Below are 11,462 nucleotides of genomic sequence, written 5' to 3' on the forward strand. Positions count from 1 at the left end.
GTGATAACCAGATGACTGTACCACAATCATGGAACACAGATGTTGGGTAGATGTGGATGGAAGCACCATTGGTAGTAGCTGTAAGTTGAAGTTCTTAAACCTTCAGACTGGTGTGGTCTTAACACAGCCACATAAACCAGAGGGTTTTAGACAATGTCCCAGCACATGCTCCAACACTACTTACTAATGTTAGTTTACTAACTTATGACAAAGTATGTTACACCTTAAGAACCAATTCAGCAAGCTTCAGCGGTGATGATAGCCATAATTGGTGGCAGCTAATCAAACAAGACATTGTATGGTAAGTCCTATAGACATACAGGGTGATCATACAACCGATATAAACTAAAGGAGAGAGTAAATAGCTCTGAATGAGATGGACTGGTCATAAAACGGATTTCTAGTGGCAAAACTGTAACTATAGCATCTCACAATCCTCTTTTTTGGAAATTAATAGAAGTGTAAGAAATCTTATGGTTTCGCAGCTAAAGAGGTTTATACACTGAAAGTGGAGTAGCTTCTTGACAAGATGTTTTTTAAATAGCTCCATAGATTACATTGGAGCTGCCAAATTTAGAAAGAACTTTTGCAAAAAAATACCTATGCAAGCTATGAATTATTTATGCTTAGGAATTAGTTAATACAACAAATGTATAACGAATTTATGAAAAAGTTTGTGAAAAAAATTGACCTATAATAAGAGAAAGGTAAATATGTCTACTGTCTAGTAAATTAATTAGAAAAAAGTTCAAAGTGCTATTATTTAGAAAATAGATTATAGTTAGCTATATCCATGGCTTGAGAACTGAAATGACTGGGTAAAAGTATAACTGATCTCTGGACGTGTTGCTGTCATGTATAATTGGTTTACAATCACCAATCAGTATGAAAAGTATGTTTTTTGACCTTTTTCTTTTAATCATCTGTTGCCTTTTAAAATTGAATTCAGGGTAAGAATGGTACGTCAAGAAAGTTGCTACGAACCAGTTGAAACTGTTTGATGACAGACCATAAATATCTAATTTTGAAACTTCTTTCAGGTAACTAACGTTTCCTCCCAAAAGCCTGGTAGGTTCTTTATGTTCATGAACGGTAAACCATTCCTGTAACATTTGTTTTGTAGTTTAAACTTCCTTTGTGTCCTTGATAGCTAAGATAATATCTTCTACCCAGAACATTGTTTCACTTTAATTATTCTTGAAGTGCTTCTGATATGGATCCATGCATGGGTGGGATGAGGGACTAGTAGTTCAGCCATTCGATTTACGCAAATCTATGAGCTTTGTGTGCCATATTTTACAGTTTTTCAGCAATAAAGCAGTATTTGTGCATGACACGTCACGCAGTCATTGTTGCTGGTGATATCTCTGTCAATCCCTGCATGAAGATAGACTCCTTCGGTGATTAGTTGGTAGAGAAGTAAGTCTTCATTTGCAGCATTTTGTAAGACGGTTTGAACTGATTTAAAATGAGCAGCTAGCGAAAATTCGTCGTCTTAGTTTGTTCAAGGGAGTTGTGAATAATCTTTGGCAATATAATGGGCCTTGTAATGAACAGTCTAGGTATACTTTCTTATTTCAGTTGCTGTCATATAATTGTGTGGTCATATTTCCTTGGTATCATAGACATAGCGATAGAATCATAGTTGAAAGCAATCGATAGATGATAATAGTTCACTATGTGTAAAGGTTTTAGATTATGTTTTAGATTATTAAATTATGTTTTAGATGTAGCTCCATCTAGTTATGTTTACATGTAGCTGCACATATGAATGTAGCTCCATGTCGGTGGAGTTCCATGGGCTATGTAGCCCATGGAACTCCACAGACAAGGACCTGGAACCCAGTGAATGCTGTACAGCATTTACTGGGTTCCAGGTCTAGTTATGTATGTAGCCTGAATTGCTTTGCTAGCTACAAATGAGAATGTTGTGGAATATTTATATTGTACATATAGAAGCTTTTCACAATTGTATATGACATTTACTGTTTCTTGCTTTTTCATTATACAAGGTCAGACATGACGCTATGCATTACGCAAGCACAACATAAAGTAGTTAGTGTTCGTTTTGAATAGGTTGAGTTGAGCTGGCTGTTCTGCGCTCTCGTTCTTTTGCAATAAAAACTGCATTATCACTCATTCTGATTTTGCATCCTTCTACAAGCTATTTCCGCAACATGGCGGTAGCGAAGGGTATTCAGTTTTTGGAGATAGTGAAGAGCTATGAGGATCATAATACTAGCAGAGAGTTTTATGTTTGGTTAGAAAAGTTGGAGATAGCTGCAAAGCTTCAGAGAGACTGATTTGCCAAAATTCTTCCATTGTTCTTTTCTGGGCCAACTTTTGCAGTCTAGTATGGTCAGTCAGCGTGTCAGATGATGCTTTTGACAGAATTTTTCCAATCATTTCGCTAATAGGTGTCCAAACAAAGCAGAAAATAGCAACCGGACAGTATCAGTCAGTGCATTCTTCTTAAGAATTTGTAACAAAATCTATGCTAAACATTTTGCACAACTCTGCTTTTAAGCTCTCAAAATCACTTTTCACTTCAGCACTCAATTGCTGATCGGCTGCAAAAGCTGGCCTAAAAAGGAACAATGGAAGAAACTTCGACAAATAAGTGACTCCCTGAAGCTTCGCAGTTATCTCCAATTTTTTTAACCAAACATAGAACTCACCGTTAGTATTATGATCTTCATAGCTCTTCACTATCTCAGAAAACTGAATACCCTTCACTACTTCTATGTTGTTGAAATAGCTTAAAGAATGAAGAGAGATCAGAATGAGTGATAATAAACAGTTTGTGTTGCAAAAGAACAGAACAGAGCACAGAACAGCCAGCTCAACTCAACTTATTCAAAACGAACACTAACTATTTTATGTTGTGCTTGCGTAATGCATAGCGTCAAGCCTGACCCTGTATAATAGAAAAACAAGAAACAATAAATGTCACATATACAATTGTGAAAAGCCTTCATATGTACAATATAAAATACTCTACAGCATTCTTACTGATAGCGAGCCAAACAAAGCAATTCAGGCTACAGACATAACTAGACCTGGAATCTAGTAAATGCTGTAGTTCATAGAACTCCACCGACATGGAGCTTCAGTTGCGGTCCTTTCGGCTGGCTGTGTCAGTTCATGTTCAATAAAAGCTCTACATGATCTGCACGATACTCGCTTCCTAGAGGTGGAGAGAACATTTTATCTTTTTAGATTGAATTAGAGCAATGCAGTGCTAAAAGGCGATGTAGACAGAGTAGTGAGAAAATGTCAGGTGTGTAGACGAGTTGATCTGGCGCCGGTGAAATGGGAGAATGGTGAGCTGCTCGTAGATAAGACATGAACAAGGTTGACATCAGAGGCGACTTATCACAATGAGGTACTATACCTGATGCTCGTGAACTGCGGGCCCAGTCAGTTTTGCAAATGGCAACAAATGAGAACGAGACTACCAAATCTGCTATCAAATTATTCAAACATATATTACGAACCATGTTTCAGAAGTGAAACTTCGCAGATTCATGGCAAAGTGGAAAATAGACCAAACCTTTAGTTGTGCTTACTTTCAGCAGAGCCATGGCATAGCAGAGTGGCAACATCGAGCAATCAAAAAATGGTAGCTCGAATTGGATGCTCTGTGCAGGAAATGTTGTATTGGCAAAATTTCTCCACAAATAATGGCGATAGTACCCCAGCCGAATCAGTGTACAGGTACAAAAATCGTTCACTACAAGAGATAGTTGAAAACTCCTTCAGACAGCAGAGAGATACTTACATCAATCCATTAACTGTGTGAGACAAAGTATTTGTGAAGCCGCCTAATGCAAAGTGCACTACCACATAGAATATGGAGGGAGTTAATGCATTAATATCCAACACTTCAGTTCAACACTTCGGCCAACTCAACCGCGAGACATTAATGGCCTAAGAATATGCAACACCATGGCAGGGTCTAATAAAAATGATCCCTCGATTATTACCATATATTTGGACAAAGACATTATGGCAGATGAAGAAGACCATGTGAATATTGAGATGGATAATAGTGACAATGTGAGTGGTGCTGAACCTGATCGAGCACACTTTGCCAGAGGACCCAAAACCTCAGAGTGATATGGTAATAATGGGTGACATATGACAGCACTGATTTTGAAATAATGGGAAGGTGTGGAATATTTTACCTTGTGAATATGAAGGCTTTTCACAATGGTGACATTTATTGCTTCTTGCTTTTCCATTATACCGGGTCAGGCTTGAGGCTATACATTACATTAACCCCAACGTAAAGTAGCTAGTATTCATTTTGAATAGGTTGAGTTGAGCTGGTTGTTCTGTGCTTTTGTTCTTTTGCAATAAAAACTGTATTATCACTCATGCTTTATTCTACAATTGTGAAAGTCCCAAATTCAAGCATTTCTTGTACACGGTAATGACACTAACATGTTTATTGCACACTATTATTTATGCACACTGCTAGAAAGATCAATTAAAGAAATAAGAATGTAGAGAAGAGAGAGCTCCTGAAGATGAGATAGGACTAAAAAAATGAAGGACTACAAAGTCTTCAAAAGATCAGCAGCGCCTATGATGACCTTTTGAGCAGGTTTTTAGCATAACAAATATGCTGTTGTCACAGGGTGTCTAATGCTGCTGTCAAAGAGTATACCTTAAAAGTTTCATATAAGCATATTGTTAGGTTGTTGTGTAGATAAAATAGTTGGCCCATCAGTGTTAGACCAGTAAAAATTAATGTGATGTGATAGATAAGTCACTCCTATTGCACAGGTCGTAGAATGACAGTATAGGCTTACTTGAGTAAGCATAAAGGAGGTTAATGACATATTGGTAGCCTTTCCGTAAGGCTGGATGTCTTGATTAGCAAATGCTGGTGTACCCCATTGGCAGTGGACTTGAGGCATGAGTCACCAAGTCATCAGTAGAATTTGGTGACATGTCATCTTGTTTTCAAAGCATTTTATACATGGACTATCATTTTACGGGTTGGTGAGAGTTATTCCCAAGATGATATATTGTAGACTGCCAATGTTGTTGTAGTTTATATAACCTTGCGCTGTATACCAGCTTTCGATGCTGTGTGAACAGTACGAGTCACTACGATCGGTGTGAAAAAGGTTTATTCTTATGGTTGAAAAGTTGCTTTTATAAGGGCTCAGTTTCATTTTACTGCAAAATAATGTAATCATAGTCTTATGTTAGTTTGATGAGCATATTAAAAAAAATGGTGGAAAAAGACTGAGCAATCTTTTCTAAAAATTCTAAAATTGCCATTTAAAATGGGAATACTACATTTTATGTTACCACAAAAGCTGTCTAATTGAATGCCACCTCTTTCATCAGCAAACTGTACACAATGAGCAGTACACAAAAAAGCAGTGAGCTTAAAGTTGCAATCGTAGTAAATTGCGTAGTTTGTTGTAACAAACACAAAGTCATGCAATGTAGCAAGATTCTTAAGCAAGTCATTGTCTTTAGTGATGACTATAAGAAAGCCACACATATCATGTCCTGATTTACAGAAGAATGCACATAATAGTTTTGATTTACTTTTAGCTTTGTAGTGGATTCGCTGGATTTTCACAAAATAAACAGTTTCCTGGTTGTTGGTTGGATGATGCAGTGTGTAAGCATCATGCTTAGCCACCATAGTGATGGCTTTAGTAGACAGATTGCACTTAGTTACAGCCATTGCAAAAGTGTTTAAAGGGGTTGAAAGCTTTCTCAAAGTCAGTATGCTTATACTTTTCGCATCAGTGTATTATCAGGTTGTCGCATATAGTCTCACTAGCTGTTTGCAGACCAATTGTTGTGGTTTTTTGCGCACTTGAGATCATCAGACATGTTTTCGAAATCATTCTCATAGTAGTAGACCTTTGTAGAATGTAGAATTTGAGTTTTATGGGTGCTAGCATGATGATATAGTCAGCCTATAGTTTTACAATCTATCAGAATTGCCTAAAGTGATTTATCCTTTATAACAATCTTCATCATAAGTAGATATAGACTAGATTTTGTAAATGTTGTGTTCTGTGTGTGAGAGGCGATTAGTATTTAAATTTAGTTTTCCAAATTTGATAAATTTTCATGGCCTCGTTGAAGTGGAGATAATACCAGAGTCAATAACTTGTTGATGTTATCATTATTGTGATTTTATTATATGTGTAATACAGCAGAACTATTGAATGGAGTGTGAGTACAGATTTAATCAAATATATTTACAGTGATAATAAAACCATGCCACAACAGCGCAAGAACTAAGGGAAGCAATAAGAATAGTATTTTCAGAATGTTGTTGTAAACTGGAAAAGCAAATAAATCAATGAATAATCAATAGTGGTCAATGGTTCTTTGTATGTAAACATTTATATGATTAGAATAAATATGATAGTCGTTGTTTGTAGAAATACTTGCATAGTGTTCTTAACAATTTATAATCTCAGTATTAACAACAGGACAAAGCCACAATAACTACTACTATATAATTACTAGAAAATTTGCTAGTTTCCTATAGCTCCTCAACAACATAATAACATTATCCACCAGTCATAAGATTAAAGACTATAACACCTTTTATAAAAGCACAATTAATCTATTTAGCAATCTGATTCATTTTAATTGGTTGTTATATTTGATTTCCAACTTTTTACTATACTCAATATCTCCTAACAAAAAGAGATAATGAGTAATGAAAATATAAAAAAAAATGTAGTTTTTGTATGATCTGTAGTAACATATTTATCAAAAATACTTAAAAATTGAATGGAGTATTATGAAAAAATGATGTATATGAAAATTGTGATTAAACTTTGGCACTCTGATTGGCAACATATAATGCTTTGCATTGTGGTGTAAAGGTGAAATTGTTTGAACCCGAGTATCACTGCAGGTCAAGAGATAACTGTTACAGCAGCAACACTTGTGCAAATTGCAAAATTACTTGAAAAGCAATGCATTTTATCAGCTCATTTGGTGTGAACTTTGTGTGAGTAATATAAAAGCTGGTCAACTAGAGTTTATTTATTTTTAAACTAATAAGTTGGAGGATATATTTGGTGCATCGAGCAATATGTTTCGTAATAGCAGTTTTGCTGATAATGATAAAGGCTGAATTGTCATCTATGTCGTATCTCCAACCGGTAAAAGCGGTTTTCTAAATGTACATTCTTATTTTTAAGCTTTTTTACAAGCATTATAGGACATCTCCAATCTCAAAATATACTATGAACAAGCTAGCCATCCAGATATGTACCATAATGTACATATCTTCAGCATTGAACTGATTATATTATGCGGGGAGAGAAGTTTGATTTCATGTCCCTGCCTAACATGCTGAATAAAAATCACCAGAAGGTAGACTAACAAGTTACAAATAGAGTATAAAAAAGAACTCACAATGTATCTAAGCATCAAATCTAATGCTTCTGTTTTAAAAAAAAACAGAAAGAAAGTGTAAGATCTACGACAGCTGAGGTCCTTCGGCCTATCATCAAATGCCATACTCTCAACTAACCAATCCTAAAGGACTTTATTGAATTTTCCAAATGAACACCAAAACGTATTCTAAAATGGGATTTACCAAACTATTGCATGTAATAATCAATATAATTTAGTATTTTTACTCTTTTTGGTATGATGAGCTTTGAGTTACACTGGAAACTGTTGCATAGTATTAGCAAAAGCAGATAACATAATGGAGACATACCTGAACACCGGAGACATACGCAATATTACAATGAACATAACACCTAATACATTAGAGGACCAGCAATAAAGATAGTCATCATAAAATCATCTACAACCAGCTTAGAAACCTCCAAGGGAAGTAGCCCATGAGGAAAGAGACATCAATTGACATGCCAGAAAACTATTAAAGATGTCAGACCTGTACCAGACACGACCAAGACAACTGGAGTTAGTCATCATTTCCAATCACTACACCCCCATGAGGTACTTGAGACCTTTTGCCATTAACATTATTGTTTGAAATTTAATTGGTTGTTTATGTTAATCGTTGGACTTATAGAATAAAAAAGTACTTTTTACCGGTAAATATCAGAATGGCTTACAATAGCTTAACACCTCATTAGTACCTGAACCAATAATAACCGAATTAGTTCCCACAAGCTAAGCAAAAGTGCACAAACTGAACAAAGTCAAAATAGAATACAAGAATGAAAAAAATTCAACACCGATGTTGTGTGTGAATTCGGATAAGTTATGCATAACATAATTTCTCCACATCCACCCATAACAGAACAAACCCATTTTGAGGATTGTAAGAGCCGTGATTGATTGATGCACTGAAATGTGTAGCAATCATAAACTTCGTAAATCACAATCGAAGTAAACATTAAAAACATTTTTAGCTAATAAATCTTTTTTTAAAGTAACGAGATACATAGTAGATAAAGAAGGTATAAACAGTAAAACAGTATATTTCAAAAAGCGGTAAATCACAAATGATATATAGTGTAATCGGCTTCATAGCTCAGCGTTGAAAGTTTTACAACAATAAACCCATAGAATGAAGCACTCTTCGCTTATATATACGAATACGCGTCGGCTTTGCTCTACAATGAGACGTAAAATAGAGTATAGTGTAGATAATAAGTTCAGAAAAAAATATGATGCAATTATGACGATACCGGCACCAACATTGTATTGATTACTTTTCAATTTATAATAACTTGAAAAATTTGTGGTACTGTAAACTCTAAGAGTTGTTGTGCTTCACCAATTTTCATTTTTAAAATAGACATGATTAAAAAATTGAACAACCGTTCGAGACCAATTGTTGTGAGAAGATAACTCAAAACACAGTTTCTGTAATTACGTATGTCATAGCCAGTTTGAAAAAGTGGCAAAAGTAGCAGACGACTCCAGGCCAATAATTAATTCGTGATATTAAAACAAATATTCACCAAGAATAATTACAAAAATAAACAGAACGTTGAACTGCCTTAGAAATTAGAAAGAAAGGAAGGTAGTTACAACATAATAATTTCAGCATTAGGTCTATATTGTTGATGATAAATCATACATGGGCATACATGTATATTAAATTGATGTCCCTGCGTAACATGCTCAGTTAAATTCGTCAGAAGGTAGCCTAAAAATTACAAATAAAGTACAAAAACCTAAAAAAAACTTACAATGTATCTAAGCATCAAACCTAATGTTTTCGTTTAAAACAGAAAAAGTGTGAGATTTATGACAGCTCAGCTCAGACCTATGCCAAATCCCATGCACAAATGGTCACAGCACGTTTATTTTCAAGATAAATCTGGTTTGGACTAAAATGTCATACATGCAACAGAGAGAGAATAAATAATTGATAATGAAATCGACAATGAAAAAGCCTCTATTTGCAGGCAAGATCAAAGGGTGATATTAACAACATAGATACTGCAGCAAAAACAAAAAATGGTATTATATGACGCTGCAACCACAAACCACAGATAATTATGGCATCAAATATTGTAGAATAAATTGTTGTTTGTAATTAATAGTACTGGATTATCCTACCAATTACTCCACAACGTATTTATTGTTTGTATTTATTGTATTTATTGCCCAGTTTATTGTTAAACACAAATTGGCTGCTTCAAGTAGTTATTGCTAATAGCTCCCAGATAAGGTTCGATATTGATTATTGACTGCTTTAATCTATATATCTAGGTGATTAATGTAACCAAGATCTTACAAGTAATCTTTCCAGATGCAGGCAATCCAGAACTATTGTTCAAAAAGGGGAATCTCTAAGGTATACAATGTCAAGGGGTTTTCTCAATACCATTTTTTTCAGATGGTTTTCCTTTTAAACCAAGAAACAAAATACAATAATTATACTTTTAGACTAAATTTTGAGAATATAAAAACCAATGTCTGAGATCTGGAATATAGTCAGCCTGACTCGCGGCTGACTATTAAAACGTTATTCTTATTATTCTTATTATTATATTTAAACGTTAAAAAAAAATTCATTAAAACGTCTCGCGGCCCGCATGCGGCCCACGAGACGTTTTAATGTGGCTGCATTCATAAGTTGTAACCATAGATATATAAAGGTTCATAGATCTATGGTTGTAACCGATTAAATATTTTTTTGAGATGAAAAAGAAAATTCCTTGCCAGCATTTGGCATTCATATCAACGTCGTTCTCATGCAGCCTTGTAATGGCATAATTTGCGACTTAACAAACGTTATAACTAACTTTGCCTTTTTTCTCACTTAGCTTTGCGTGCTGGGCCAATGCTGTCTCACTGTCTGGGCACACACGGCATGCATGCCCATACACACCTACTGACATCACAATCGCATGGGCATCAGGCTAGTACAACACAATAAGCAAACTGCATTTAGTTACTGAGCACGTCGCAATATTTTTGCGATTAAATTTGGAATTTGCAAAATGGCTTTGGCTAAAAATAGAAAGAGTCGATGAAGGTAGAACGTTCACCAAGGATTGGGAAAACTCTTATTTCTTTGTCGAAATTAGTGCAACGCCTATCTGCCTTATTTGTGGCAATCATGTAGCAGCAATGAAAAAGTCAAATCTGCAGCGCCATTTTGATTCCTTCCATTGTAATCTTAAAAAGTTGACAGGGCAGGCTCGACAGGATAATATTGACATTCTTATGAGGGGTTTGAATGCACAGCAAACTGTTTTGAAAAGGTATTGCAAGACCCATAATGATATTATTTAAACGAGTTATGAAATTAGCGAACTAATTGCAAAAAAGCTGAAACCACACATCGAAGGAGATTTCGTGAAAGAATGTATTGTTGTTGTATTGTTGTCAATAAAAATCACAAGTGTATTTTGAGTGTTTTGGTGCGTTATTTGAAAGTCAGGTTTATGTCGCGGCCCGTCATTAATGTAATGCAATTCATGCAGCCTGCAGTACCAAGTAGGTTCCCCACCCCTGATCTAGCGAGTCAGCCCGGCGACCTAGGCCTGAGGCTTAACAACACACGAAGACTATACAAGAAGCATACACAAGCCAAAGAAAGCAGAGCGCCTGGAAGTCTCACATCGTGCAGTTTATTGCATGTTTATTGCATCTTGAACTGTACCTATATATATATATCTGTGAAATATATATATATACGATGTATAACTGTGAAATATATATATATATATACATGTATATATATATATATATATCTGTGAAATATATATATATATATATTCATTGTCTTGTACTCAAGTGGTTTGATTCTTGTGAAGCAAGTAGGGGAACTCGGTTAGTTTATGGTATGGAATGAGGCACATCGGAAAAACACTAAAGATATCTTACATGTAGATACATGAGAGATCTATGGTCATGCAGACGTAATCACTGAGAGAAATTTTGAATAGACTGAACACATTCATCAAATAGACGAGGACAGACTACCTTAATAGTTTTCTAATCCTAGCTCTGCTGATGGTCTA

The sequence above is a fragment of the Watersipora subatra genome, chromosome 1 (assembly GCF_963576615.1).
Source record: "Watersipora subatra chromosome 1, tzWatSuba1.1, whole genome shotgun sequence".
NCBI lineage: Eukaryota > Metazoa > Bryozoa > Gymnolaemata > Cheilostomatida > Watersiporidae > Watersipora > Watersipora subatra.